This window comes from Alexandromys fortis, unplaced genomic scaffold (genome assembly GCF_014885135.2).
Source record: "Alexandromys fortis isolate MF-2015 unplaced genomic scaffold, M_Fortis_MF-2015_v1.1 scaffold_319, whole genome shotgun sequence".
Lineage (NCBI taxonomy): Eukaryota > Metazoa > Chordata > Mammalia > Rodentia > Cricetidae > Alexandromys > Alexandromys fortis.
In genome coordinates, this window is record NW_026068193.1 from 653,606 (window position 1) to 666,579 (window position 12,974).

The 12,974-nt window shown below is 45.1% G+C and overlaps 1 long non-coding RNA gene across 1 annotated transcript; it reads left to right on the plus strand.

Moving 5' to 3' along the window:
- Positions 1-1,198: 1,198 nt before the first annotated feature.
- LOC126492930 (uncharacterized) lies at positions 1,199-3,626 on the plus strand. Its single transcript, XR_007589710.1, has 2 exons — positions 1,199-2,308; positions 2,590-3,626. It is a non-coding gene; the product is annotated as an uncharacterized lncRNA (long non-coding RNA).
- The last annotated feature ends 9,348 nt before the right edge of the window (positions 3,627-12,974 follow it).

The window sequence follows — 12,974 nt, forward strand, 5'->3', positions numbered from 1 at the left end:
TTGACACCTTTTAAAATTTTACAGGTGCTGGAGCTGAGATGTGGCTGGCTCGGTAGAGTGATTGCCTAGCATTCACGAAGCTCTGGTATCAATTCCCGGCACCATTCAAAAACCAGCTGTGGTGGCACAAACCTATGCCAGCACTCAGGAAACAAAAGCAGCAGGATATAAAGTTATCCTTGGCTACATAGTAAGTTAAAAGGATAGCCTGGTCTACACGAAACCCTATCTCAAAAACAGACAAACAAATGAGCAATGGCAGCAAAAACGAGTTCTGTACTGTGCTTCTAGCAATGACTCACATATGTGAATGAGCCATGTTTTCTTTTATATTTTATTTATTTCTTTGTTTGCTTATTTTGAGAGAGTGTCTCACTTTATAGCCCTGGCTGGCTTTATACTTCAGTCCTCCTGCCTCATACGCCTCACGAGTGCTGTATGGTAAATGCCTCATTCATGTTTCCACTTTTACCCATTCAGAATACTTCCTAATTTCCCTTTCAAGTTTTTGTTTCACTCACTAGCTAGTTATAAATAAATACACTATTGCTAATTAACTTGCGAATATTTGGGAGTTTTCTAGAGAAATTTTTGCTAATGGTGTCTAATGTGATTCCAGTGTGATTAGCGACAATGCATTGTATGACTTGAATAGTTTTAGCAATAATTTAGATTGTTTTATGCTCAAAACATGGCCTGCTTTGGTAGTGAGTCTGTGTGCTCTTAGGAAGAACGTGGACGCTGCAGTTTTCGAGGGTTCTATAAATGTCAGTGAGGTCAAGTCAGCCGGTGGTGTCTCCTGCAGCTCTGAGACTTCCTGCCTGCTTGTTTAGTCCCTGACCGAGAGGTGGGTGCTGCAGTATCTGCATGCGGATGTGCCTGTTTTCCCTGGCAGCTCTGTCACTTAGAACCGGCGTTAGATGCAGGTATAGTTGTGCCATCGTGTCCATTTGGTGAGTTGGTCCCTTTACGTCACTCTAAACTGATGTGTGTTGTTCTTGCCACCTGCCTCTGCCCCCTGGCCCACAGCGAGTCTATTTTGTTGGATATTTAATATAACCACACGCTTCCTTTTCGTTTTAGCATTGCTTCCTTTTACTTTCAAACTGTTTCTTCTTTCTTTTCTATTTCTTTTCCTTAAATTGCGTGTGTGTGTGTGTGTGTGTGTGTGTGTGTGTGTGTGTGTGTGATGTGTACATGCGCTTGTGCCAAAGAACAACCTTTTAGGGGGGACCTGGTCTCTCTTTTCACCCTGTGGGTCCTGGGGATTGAACTCAGGTCATAAGGTTTAATGGCAAGTATCTTTAACCACTGAGTGGTCTTACTGGACCCGTTTCTTTACGTTTCAAACATGTTTCTTTTAGATAACATAGAGTTGAGTCTTGGATACAAACTGATAACCTCCACTATTTAATGAATTAATTACATTTACCGTGCTTTTGCAAATATGGTTAGTTTGATCACTATTGTGCTGTATTTCTGTTGTCCTGTTTGGTCTCTGTCCACCTTTTTTCTCTTTTTTTTTCCTTCTTTGGCTTACTAGTATAATTTGGGGGAGGGGTGTTTGTTTTCTGCTTTGGACGATCATCTCATCGTGTAGCACTGACTCGTCTTGGCTCAAGCTCACCAGCCTTGCTCTGCCTCAGCCTCCTGGGTGCCGGGATCGTTGGTGCACCGCCTTGCTTCTGCACTGCTAACTTTCTCCCTGATGTGAAAAGCATGTGACAAAAGCAGCTTCAGGGCTAAGGGGCCTGTTTGGCTCACAGTTCGAGGGTAAGGTCCGTCGTCACCCGTCATGGCGCGTTGCTGTACACAGAGGCAGGAGCGTCAAACAGCAGCTCCACGGCATTGCGACATTCACGGTCAGGAAGCAGAGGGCATCGAATGCCTTGCTCTCTATCGCTTTCTAGTCTGTCCAGGACTCCAGCCCATGGTTGGTACAGCTCACATTTAGGGTAGGTTTTCCTTCCTGGATTAACCTAATCTAGACAATCCTTCGTGGACAAGTCCAGATCTGCCCACCCCCCACCCTGCCCAGAAGTAAACAAAGTACATAGAATTGTCACTTGAGAACCCAAAGCTTAAGGCTTTTAGAAAGATAGGCATGCTATCCTCTGACCACACCTAGCAGGCAGGAGTAATTTGCAGCTCTGTTGTAGATCTTTTGGTTAGACACCCTTTTTTTTTGGAGTGTGTTTAGGGAACACCTGCTGTCCCCAGGCACCATTGTAGGCACCGAGGACATCACTTTTACCAGAGAAGATTCTGGGAGAAGAAACTCCACAAATATGGAAAGGAGCCAACATCTGTAAGTGTCATATTTTTGGCCCGCTGGGAAGGGAGAAGGGAGCTGAGGTTCCCAGCAGGCCCTACACAACTGTGCTCTTCCCACACTCTCAGTGAGCTTCCTGTGAAGGTGACGTGCCAGGCACAGTGTGCAGAGGCACCGGCCCAAGGAGGAGGAGGCGTCTATCCTGAAGTTCACTGTGGGAGAAGCGTGTGGGTGGATGAGGCAGGGTTCTCCAGGGGAACAGAACAGGCAGAATGGATATACATTTAAAAAGTGCACTTTCTTGGAATGGTTTTTAGGATAAGGACTGAGCAGCCCAAAGTTAGCCTTCTGTACCCTGGAGAGCCTGGGAGTGGCAAATCTGCCTAATCCACGAGCCAGAAGACACAGCAGTCCCAACCTGGTGCCGAAGGCCTGGAAGATCCCTGCTTGTTGCTGGGCTTCATGAGAAGCTGGACAATGACTTCAGTGGAGTACGGTGGCGGTGGCAGCAGACACAGCAGCAAGAAGCCAAGGTCTGCAGGTGACTCTACTCTTTCTTCAGACCTCATTCTATCCAAGGCTCACCCACTGTGAGGAAGGCTCACCCACTGTGAGGGAGGCTCACCCACTGTGAGGGAGGCTCACCCACTGTGAGGGAGGCTCACCCACTGTGAGGGAGGCTCACCCACTGTGAGGGAGGCTCACCCACTGTGAGGGAGGGTCTTTTCCACTCAGTTGTTTTTGGAAACACCTTCACAGGCTGGCACAGTGGTGTGCCTCCGAGTGTCATAGCCCATCACGCTGACGACGAAGTTTAACTAACACAGTGAGCGATGATGTTCCTAGCAACTGGAGCTATGATTGGGATTCTCCCTGGGAGTGACATGGAACTGTTAAATGGGAGAGGGGACATTTCATTTGAGTCCCGGGGAGGGCTAGGAGACTGCAGGTGGGGGAGGGGAGAGAAGACACTCAGGAATAGTCTACAGACAGGACAACCAGTGGCAGAGGTGATTCCGAAACCGAGGCTGTAGCGGCCTCTAGCGACAGTAAGGGTTGGGTAGGGTTCTACAAGGACGCAGGACTAGTTGTAAGAGGCTCATGCTGGAACCAGTTCTTATGATCAGTTAATAGATGACTGATCTGTTTGCCTTTATTCTTTTAAGTTAATAAAACTGTTGGACAGTGCTCGCTTTTAATCCCTGCAGTTGGGAGGCAGAGGCAGGAGGATCTCTGTGAGTTCAAGGCCAGGCTGGTCTACAGAGGGAGTTTTAGGACAGCCAGAGCTACATGAGACCAGACCCTTTCTCAAAAAAACGCATGTCTGTGTTTGTAAATAAACATATATGATATATGTTTGTTTTTGTAAGTTTTTACTGACGTGTGTGTGTGGAGGGGTTGTGCGTTTGCGTACAGTGTCATTAGAGGCCAGAAGAGGACATCAGATTCCTTGGAGCTGGAGTTACAGGCTGTTGCCAGCTGCCTGGCATGGCCCTCTGTAACAATGTTATGTGCTCTTAACCACTGCGCAGTCTCTCTGGACCTTCATCTTTGCTTCCTGATGCAGAAACCACCAAGACACCCACACAGTTTCTCTGGTCCATTTAAAGTATCAGAGAAGAATGAAGCACATCAGGGGACCGAGTACGAATTGGTACAACCTCTACAAAGACACAGTGCATATCACTGTGAGCCAGCAATTCCACTTCTAGAAATTTATCCATGGTGTGTGCACTTGTGTGGAATGACTTCTATGCATCTCACCATTGTTCATCATAGAAAACTACTGGAAAATAAAGTTCATCAAGGGAGGACCAGCTGAGCACATAACACTACCTTTTTAAAATGGAATATTATTCAACACAGAAAAAAATCCAAAACAAGACAAGGGCTATATAACTCTCTGTTGGGACTGGTTTTGAGGGACTGGGGTGGAGCTCAGTGGCTGAGGGCTTGCTTAGCCCAAAACCCTGGGCTTCAGTTCCAGAACCACATATATTTGGCATGGTGGCACACGCCTCCAAACCCAGCCTTCTGGAGGTAGAGGCAGTAGGATAGAAAATTCAGGTTTATCTGAGATTATGAAGGGGTTACATAGGAAGTCTGAAATCAGCCTGGGCTGGATATTCTGCCTTAATTTTTTTTCCAGACTAGATTATCAATGAAGACAGTAAGGGGTGGAGACTATTTTTTCCTAGGTGCATTGGTGTTCTGCCTGCATGTATCTCTGTGTGAGGGTATCAGATCCCCTGGAACTGGAGTTACAGACAATTGTGCGCTGCTGTGTGGGTGCTGGAAATTGAACCAGATCCTCTGGAAGTGCAGACAGTGCTCTTAACCTCTGATCCATCTCTCTATTCCCAAGACTATTTTTTTAATGAATATTATAGGAAGTTGGGAGGCAGAGACAGAGGAATTGACCCAAAGCCTGCATATGCAGTACAGTAGCAGAATTATCAAGAGATTCTTCCTTAAAACCAAGATGGAAGGAAAGAACCAATTCTTTAAAACTTGTCCTCTGACCTCTACCTGAACATCCTCCCAAATATATAAAAATAAATGCAATAGATTGAAAAATGAAGGAAAGAAGGATGGAAAGAAGGAAGGGAGGGAGGGAGGGAGGGAGGGAGAGAGGGAGGGAAAGAGGAAGGAAGGAAGGAAGGAAGGAAGGAAGGAAGGAAGGAAGGAAGGAAGGAAGGAAGGAGAGAGAAAGGAAGAATTAAGGATAGAAAGAACTTGGTCCTGTGTAGAGAGTTGAAATGTTTGATTTTAGAACCTGGGCTGCCTGATCTCCAAGACTCCTTGTGATATGTGACAAGAATCTCATTAACTCATCATCAGTCTAAGGTCTGAGGAGGTTCCTGAATTGGGTCCAGAATAATTTGGAGAAGAGTATTAAGCCTTTGTACTGCAGAAATTCTCCTGTCTGTCCCATATGATGTCCAGTGGGTACCCCAGCTGCAAAGCATCCGGCCATTCACGGATGCAGATGTGAGATGTGCAGAGATACGATTTGGCGAGAATCAAACTGTCTGGCTTCTCTTTCTCTTCCTCTTCCCCCTCCTCCCCCTCCTTTTCTTCCTGCTTCTCCTCCTCCTCTTCCTCCTTCAATGCAAACTCATCAGAGAGCAAGCTAAAAGCCTGGCGGTTTTATCTGTAGTCACAGAGCAAGAGGGCAATGCCACCGTTGCTGGAACCAAGACTTGAAATATGGAATTCACACAGTTCACTGTCCACACACAGGAGGACCCAGATGCTCCAGACTGGCTAGAGAGTTCTGAATCAAGCCACGTGGCCTCACAGCTTACCTTACTTAACTTCTCAATTGCTATGGCAAGACTCTATGACCAAGGTGACTTATAAAAGAAAGCATTTAATTTGGGGCTCACGGTTCCAGAAGGCCAGAGTCTATGACCAGCTGGGTAAGGAGCATGACAGCAGGTAGGCAGCCATGGCACTGGAACCGTAGCTGAGAGATTGCATCCTGAACCACAAGCGGGAGGCAGAGAGAGCTAACTCCTAGACGGCTTAGGCTTCTGAAACCTCAACGCCTACCCCGAGTCACACACCTCCTCCAGTAGGGCCACACCTCTTCACCCTTCCAAACAGTTCCAGCAACCAAGCATTCAAATATCCGAGCCTGTGGAGGCCGTTCCTAAATCAAGCCATCACACACCTCATCCACAGGGCTGAAATTACCCCGTCAGTGTCTCCAGACAGTGTTAGGGCTCACTTCCCATTGTTCAGGAAAAGCAAGTTCTTGCTGCCTGTACTCTTCTCAGTGTGGGGTAATAATAGAGAACAGAAGTTTACTGATTTACAATCTCCAGGAGGATGAAGTTTGGTTAAGTAAGTGCTGAGTAGTTGGACAGTTACAACTGAGCTGAGTATCAGTCCTGTGATACTCATTCCACCATTGTGATAAAAACAACATGATCAAGACAACTTGTATGAGAAAGAGTGTGATTGTCCTTTTGATTCCAGAAGGAGAGAATTTATGGTGGCGTAGCAAAGGTATGGCAGTAGGCATCTGGGGCAGTAGCTCAAAGCTCGCATTTATGATCTTTGTAGGCAGCAGAGAGAGTGCACCAGAGATGCAGAAGGCTTTTGGAACCTTCCCCCAGTGACACACCTCCTCCTGCAAGGTCCTCTTTCTCCTACTCCTTCCCAAACAGTCTCAAACTGGGCATGACGTGTTTAGCTACGTAGACTTGTGGGGGACATCTCAATCAATCTGCCATAGTATTACAGAGAGAAGATGTGTACTGGATTAGAACAGCTAAGAAAACTACCTGGGGGCTGAAGAGATGGCTCAGCAGTTGAGAGCACTGGCTGCTCTTCCAGAGGTCCCAGGTTCAATTCCCAGCACCCACATGGCAATTTATAAGTGCCTGAAATTCCAGTTCCAGGGGATCAGACACCTTCACACACACACACACACACACACACACACACACACACACACACGCATGCACGCACACAAGCAAGACACAAGTGCACGTGAAATAAAAATATAAATTATTTTTTAAAAAAAGGAGACTGCCTTGTTAGAGTGGGGAGCAGAGAAGGCCTGTGTCAGGAAAGACACATGAAGAGTGAGCAGGCGTGAGATAAGGTGGGAAAAAGAGCATTACAGGCAGAAGGAACCATCTGTGCAAAGGCCGTGGGGCGGAAGGGAGCATGGAACACCCGGGAACTAGGCTGCCAGTCAATGGACACTAGGCATGCACATGGCACATGCATGTATGTGTACTCATACACATTAAAACCAAAAGAAATAAAAAATTAAAAGCTACCATCTATGTCCACAAAAGTTGAGCTGATTTTTATCTTCTGCAACAGTAGATAGCTAAAATAATTGGCATCAGTATAATTTCTCATGGGGAGATACTTAGTGCTCCTTGCTAAGTGCATTGTGACGTGTGTCTTGTGCATAAGCATGCGCTTCTGTGGGTTGTAAACTTGGGCGTGGAAATGCTGGCTCACGGCTTTAGAGAGCGCATCGAGAGTGTCCGCAGCGCCAGCCACACCCTCACCGGCCACACATGCGCAGTCTCACTGCTGGGTCCGCACATGCGCAGCTTTAGAGAGCCCATCGAGAGTGTCCGCAGGGCCTCATCAGCAGCAAAGGCGCAGTCTCACTGCTCATGCTCTCCCTGGCACTGTTTACTACTACTACTACTACTACTACTACTACTACTACTACTTCTTCTTCTTCTTCTTCTTCTTCTTCTTCTTCTTCTTCTTCTTCTTCTTCTTCTTCTTCTTCTTCTTCTTCTTCTTCTTCTTCTTCTTCTTCTTCTTCTTTTATTTATTATGTATACAATACAGTGTATTGCCTCCTTGTATGACTGCAGGCCAGAGGAGGGCACCAGATCTCATTGTAGATGGTTGTGAGCCACCATGTGGTTGCTGGGAATTGAACTCAGGACCTCTGGAAGAACAGTCAGCGACCTTAACCTCTGAGCCCTTTCTCCAGCCCTGTTTACTCCATTTTTATCCTCGCCATTTTCATGGGTAACAGTGGCGCCGCACTGTGGTTTTAATTTAGATTTTTTTTCTCTTAATGCTTAGTGAAATTTAGTGCTTTTTCAAAAGCTTGAGGGTCATTTAGATGTCTCCATTTGTAAAGTACTGAATTCTGTCAAGTCTTTAACCTCATTGTAAAAGTCGGGTTGGGTTTTCCTGATGTTTTATTTTCTTTCTTGAGACAAAGTCTCACTATATAGTTCTGGCTGTCCTGAAACACACCATGTAGACCAGGCTGACCTCAGACTCAGAGAGATTGGGCTGGAGAGATGGCTCAGCCGTTAAGAGAGCACTGACTGCTCTTCCAGAGGATTTGGATTCAACTCCCAGCAACCACATGGTGGCCCACAGCTGTCTGTAACTCCAAGATCTGACACCCTCATGCAGAAATCAAGGTGAAACATTAATGTACATAAAATAAGAATAAATAAACAGCAATAATAAAATCCTCACAGAGCTCCACCTGCCTCTGCCTCCTGAGTTCTGGGATTAAAGGCATGTACCATTGCCACCCAACCCTTTCTGATTTATTTTTTATTATTTCTTTTCTTTATATATTTTCTCCTTTCTTCTTTCTTTTGTTTTTGGGTTTTTTTTTTTTTTTTGGTGTATGTGTGGTGGATGCACATATATGTGCTCACTTGTATGCATGCAGGTCCATGTGCACATGTGCAAGTGTGTGAAGGCCAAAAGTGATCTTGGATGACTTGTCTATTGTTCTTGACCCTATTTTTAAGTTTTATTTTATGTGTATGAATGTTTTGCCTGCGTGTATATGTACCATGTGTATTCCTATTCAGAAGAGGAAACTGGGTCCCCTGGAACTGGAGTTATGGATAGCTCTGAGCCACCACGAGGGTGCTATGAATTGAGCCTCGGTCCTCTGGGAGAGCAACAGATGCTCTAATCTGCTGAGTCATCCTCACCCACTACCTTATTTCTTGAGGCTGGGTCTCACTCATTGAATCTGGAGCTCACTGATTGGTTGAACAGCAATTTCAGGGATCCTCCTGTCTCCACCTCCCCAGTGCTAGGATTACAGATGCAACACCACACCCAATCTTTACTTGGGTGCTGGGGATTCGAGCTCTGGTCCATAAAATAGGACTTCTGGAATGTCTATCCCCCACCCCCAGCCTTTACTGAGGATTGAACCTGGGGCCTCACAGAATAGGCAGGCGCTCTTCCATTCGACTGTATCCCCAGCCCTCAGATGTGACTTGTGGCCACTGGAAGTCGTTACAGTGTGCGTAGTTCGACTTACAAAGCCCATAGACTTAGTGATTTTGTATTCTGTTAAGGAGGTCTTTGTCTCTTTCAAGGCATAAGAATATCCATCTTCCTTTATTACCTTAAAGAAGTTTTACTCAATATTGAGGGTGGAACTCAGTGATGGAACACATTGCTTAGCCAGTGGGAGGCCCTGGATTCAGTGTTGGGGGGGGATGTTTTACTCTATGACCCATCTATAATAGATTTTTGCCTGTGGTATGAGGTAGACAATAAATTTATAATTGCTCCAGCAACACTCATTGCAAAAACAAACGAAATTAAACACGAATCCCCAGGGCACTGGAACAGCCTATTTTTCAGGGTTTTGTTCCATATATTTATTTATCTGGGGGAGATGCTGTGGCTTGTGCACCTGCAAGTCAGAGGTCACCTTGCAGGAGTCAGTTCTCTTTATCCACTGTGTGACAAAACTCGGGTCATCAGGTGTGGCAGGAAGTGCCTTTACCAGCTGAGCCTTCTCCCTGGCTCCTTGGGTCATCTGAGATAGGTCTCGCTATGCAGACTAAGCTGGCTTTGAACTTACGACCATTCTGCCTCAGTCCCCCAAGTGCTGGGGATATTTGCCACATACCAGGGGTGAACCAAACACCCACAAATTTTGGGGTCATTTCTGGACTCTATTTTCTATTGCACTACTATCCATTGGACTAATATCACAATATCAATGTTTTACTGATTTATAAGTCTTGATATTTGTCTCCCTCTCTACTTTTCTCTTCTCTCCCTCCCTCCCTTTCACCCTCCCTCCTCCCCTTTATTTTTGGTGGGCGCAGGGTCTTGCTCCGTAACTTGGCCTGGTTTCCTTGCCGTTCCACATTGCTAAATCCAGCTTCCTGCCCTTCAGTGTCATCTTTGCAGTTCGGTTCTGATTTCCAGGGAAATTTTAGAATTAGCCTATCTCGCTTGAAACAGCCCCTGAGATTTTATTCAGCATACCGTTTAATCAGCTGGTAAATTGGGGGGAAATTAGCACTCGTGTCTAATTGTCTACTAATGTGGTTTACTTCCCCCTCCTTCTACTTAAACTACTTTGATTTTTTTTTGCTGGGGGGGGCAGCATTTCCTATATATAGATATATTTCTTTTTAAATCAACAATACATTTATTTAACATATATAAACAGTTTTAAATGATTGAGATATTTAACCATCACCCCCTCACTTCCTTGTGTGTATGTGCATCTATGTAGCAGGTGTACCAGGTTTGCAAGATCTAGTTAGCATCCAGATTTATCTAGTAACTCACACTAGCTAGAGAAGCACTCTAAGGTGTAGTACCAGTCTATGCATCCCCCTTTTTTGTATATAAACCCTAAAAATGGAACCCATAAGTTACTGGGGTTGGCCTTGAGCTTTTGATTCTCTTGTCTTCTGCCCCAGGTCCCTGAATATTAGACCTGGCTGGTAATGCATATTGGATGCTAATGATATCATTAAAATGTTACTGTGTTTTATTGTAGTGTGTGTGTGTATATATATATATATATATATATATATATACAATTTAGAAACTATTGACCTTGTATCTAGTGATCTGCTGCATTCATTATTGATTTTTCTCCAATCTCTTTTTACTTTCCTTAAACAAAATCCTGTAAACTCTGAATAATAAACAATTTTATTTTCTCTATTTCATCTCAATGTCTTTTATTTTTAGCTCTGATCTCAGTATAATGTTGATTAGAAATAACAGTAGCAGCATTTTTGTCTTGGTCCTAATTATCATGGAGAAATCTAACAAAGTTTCACTATGGTTAAAATACTTAAGGTGTGTACATGGTGTCTGAGCCCGAGTGCGGGCAAGGAGGGCATCTGCACAGCAAGGTAGCCTGGCCTGGGTGTAGGAGCCTGTGTGGGGTGTGGAGAGCATCATCTGGACATGGTACCGTTCAGGATGCCAAGGCCCGGGAACACGGTTACCAGCATGTACAGAGGAAGGAGCTGTCTATGGCAAAAAGCATTTAACTCTTTGAGAGCACAGGAGAGCTTTCCCATCATGCATGACCCAGCACAGGTGTCGGTGAGACAGGAGAGAGTGTCCTTTAGGAAGTAAGGACAGGGACCGTGGTTGATCGTGGTGGACCATGAGCTAGCCACATAGTGCACATACATGACCGCTTCCTTGAATGGAGGAGTAGTTGTGTTGGGCCTACAGGGTCTGCATAGAGTGCGTGGACTCAATAAACTGAAAAATGACCATTTATCCTAGGCAGTGGTAGCACACACCTTTAATCCCAGCGCTAGGGAGGCAGAGGCAGGGATACCTCTGAATTCAAGGCCAACCTGATCTAGACAGGATAGCCAGAGCTACACAGAGAACTCATGTCTCAAAAAACAAAAACAAACAACAAACAAACATGTCCAGTTCCAGGAGATATTACTCAGTCTCCATCCACTTCCCATCACAAGATCCATAAAAGACAACTAGACAGAGCAGCATACCAATGCTTCTTCATTATAGCGCCTCCTACATTCACTCTTTATTATTATTATTATTATTATTATTATTATTATTATTATTTTGGTTTTTTTTTTTTTTGAGACAGGGTTTCTCTGTGGTTTTGGAGCCTGTCCTGGAACTAGCTCTTGTAGACCAGGCTGGCCTTGAACTCACAGAGATCCACCTGCCTCTGTCTCCCGAGCACTGGGATTAAAGGCGTGCGCCACCACCGCCCGGCTCTACATTCACTCTTCTTCTTGTCCAATTTCTTTATTTTTTTTGAGACAATTCAGAAGCCACTGGTTTCAGGTGGCTTTAATGACCCGTGGTTGGCACACTAGCAATGCAGAGTTAAACCCACTAAGAGCTGAAAAAGGCTTTGCCATCACTTACAAAGAACCCACAACATCAGAACCCACGTGGAAAGGCTGGGGAAGAAGGATAGTAGGGACAAGACAAGACAGGAATCGTAGAAAGGAATTGATGCCGTGAGCAAATAGACTGAGGACAATGGGGGCCCGGTTCTCACTGCTGGAGAAAGAAGTTACAGCGGAGAAAAAGACAAGAGGGATAACCATAGATAGAGTCCCAGCGATTAGTCAGAATGTAAAGTTTCCAATGTGTCCAGGCAGATGTAGAGGGGTGTGTGTGTGTGTGTGTGTGTGTGTGTGTGTGTGTGTGCGAGAGAGAGAGAGACAGCAGACAGAGAGACAGAAAGAGACACACACACACACACACACACGCACATGCACACACAGAGAGACAGAGAGAGACACAGAGACATACATGCACACACAGACAGACAGACAGAGAGACACACACGCGCGTGCACGCACGCACACACATACACACACACACACACACACACGGGGGGGGCACTTCAGTATTTCATCGCTTTGCCACTTAAAGGGGCTAAAAGTGACAGCACCTATGGCCATGGACACATATAACAGCCAAATATTTGTTTCTATTTTTCTTCTTTTTTTTTCCCTCCTTAGCAGAAACTAGGTTTCTTCAGAGAAATGGCTGGTTCCGGATCTGAAACAGGGAAATTATAAGATAAGCCTAGAATATCTTACTGTGTCAGAATAAAAGTGTTCAAAGATTCAAAGAATTTTATCTATTCTATCAAAGGAGCATAGGAACTAGCTCGAAGGAGCTCCCATTGGCTAAATCTGGGACAGTCTGAACATGGAAATAAAGGTAGTAACAGGCTATAACACACTGTATAAAACAGATCCATAAATTCAATGACATGAATAAATTAATTAATTCAAACATTTTATGAGGAATGGAATACAGTCTCAAAGCGGGGGAGGAGCTAGCCGAGACCATGTTCATCAAACACCAAGGTTAAGATCACCAGGGGAGAGACACACAACTAAACGCAATGTGGATTTCATCTTGTTTCTCCAGACATGGAAAGGGGCATTAATGGGCA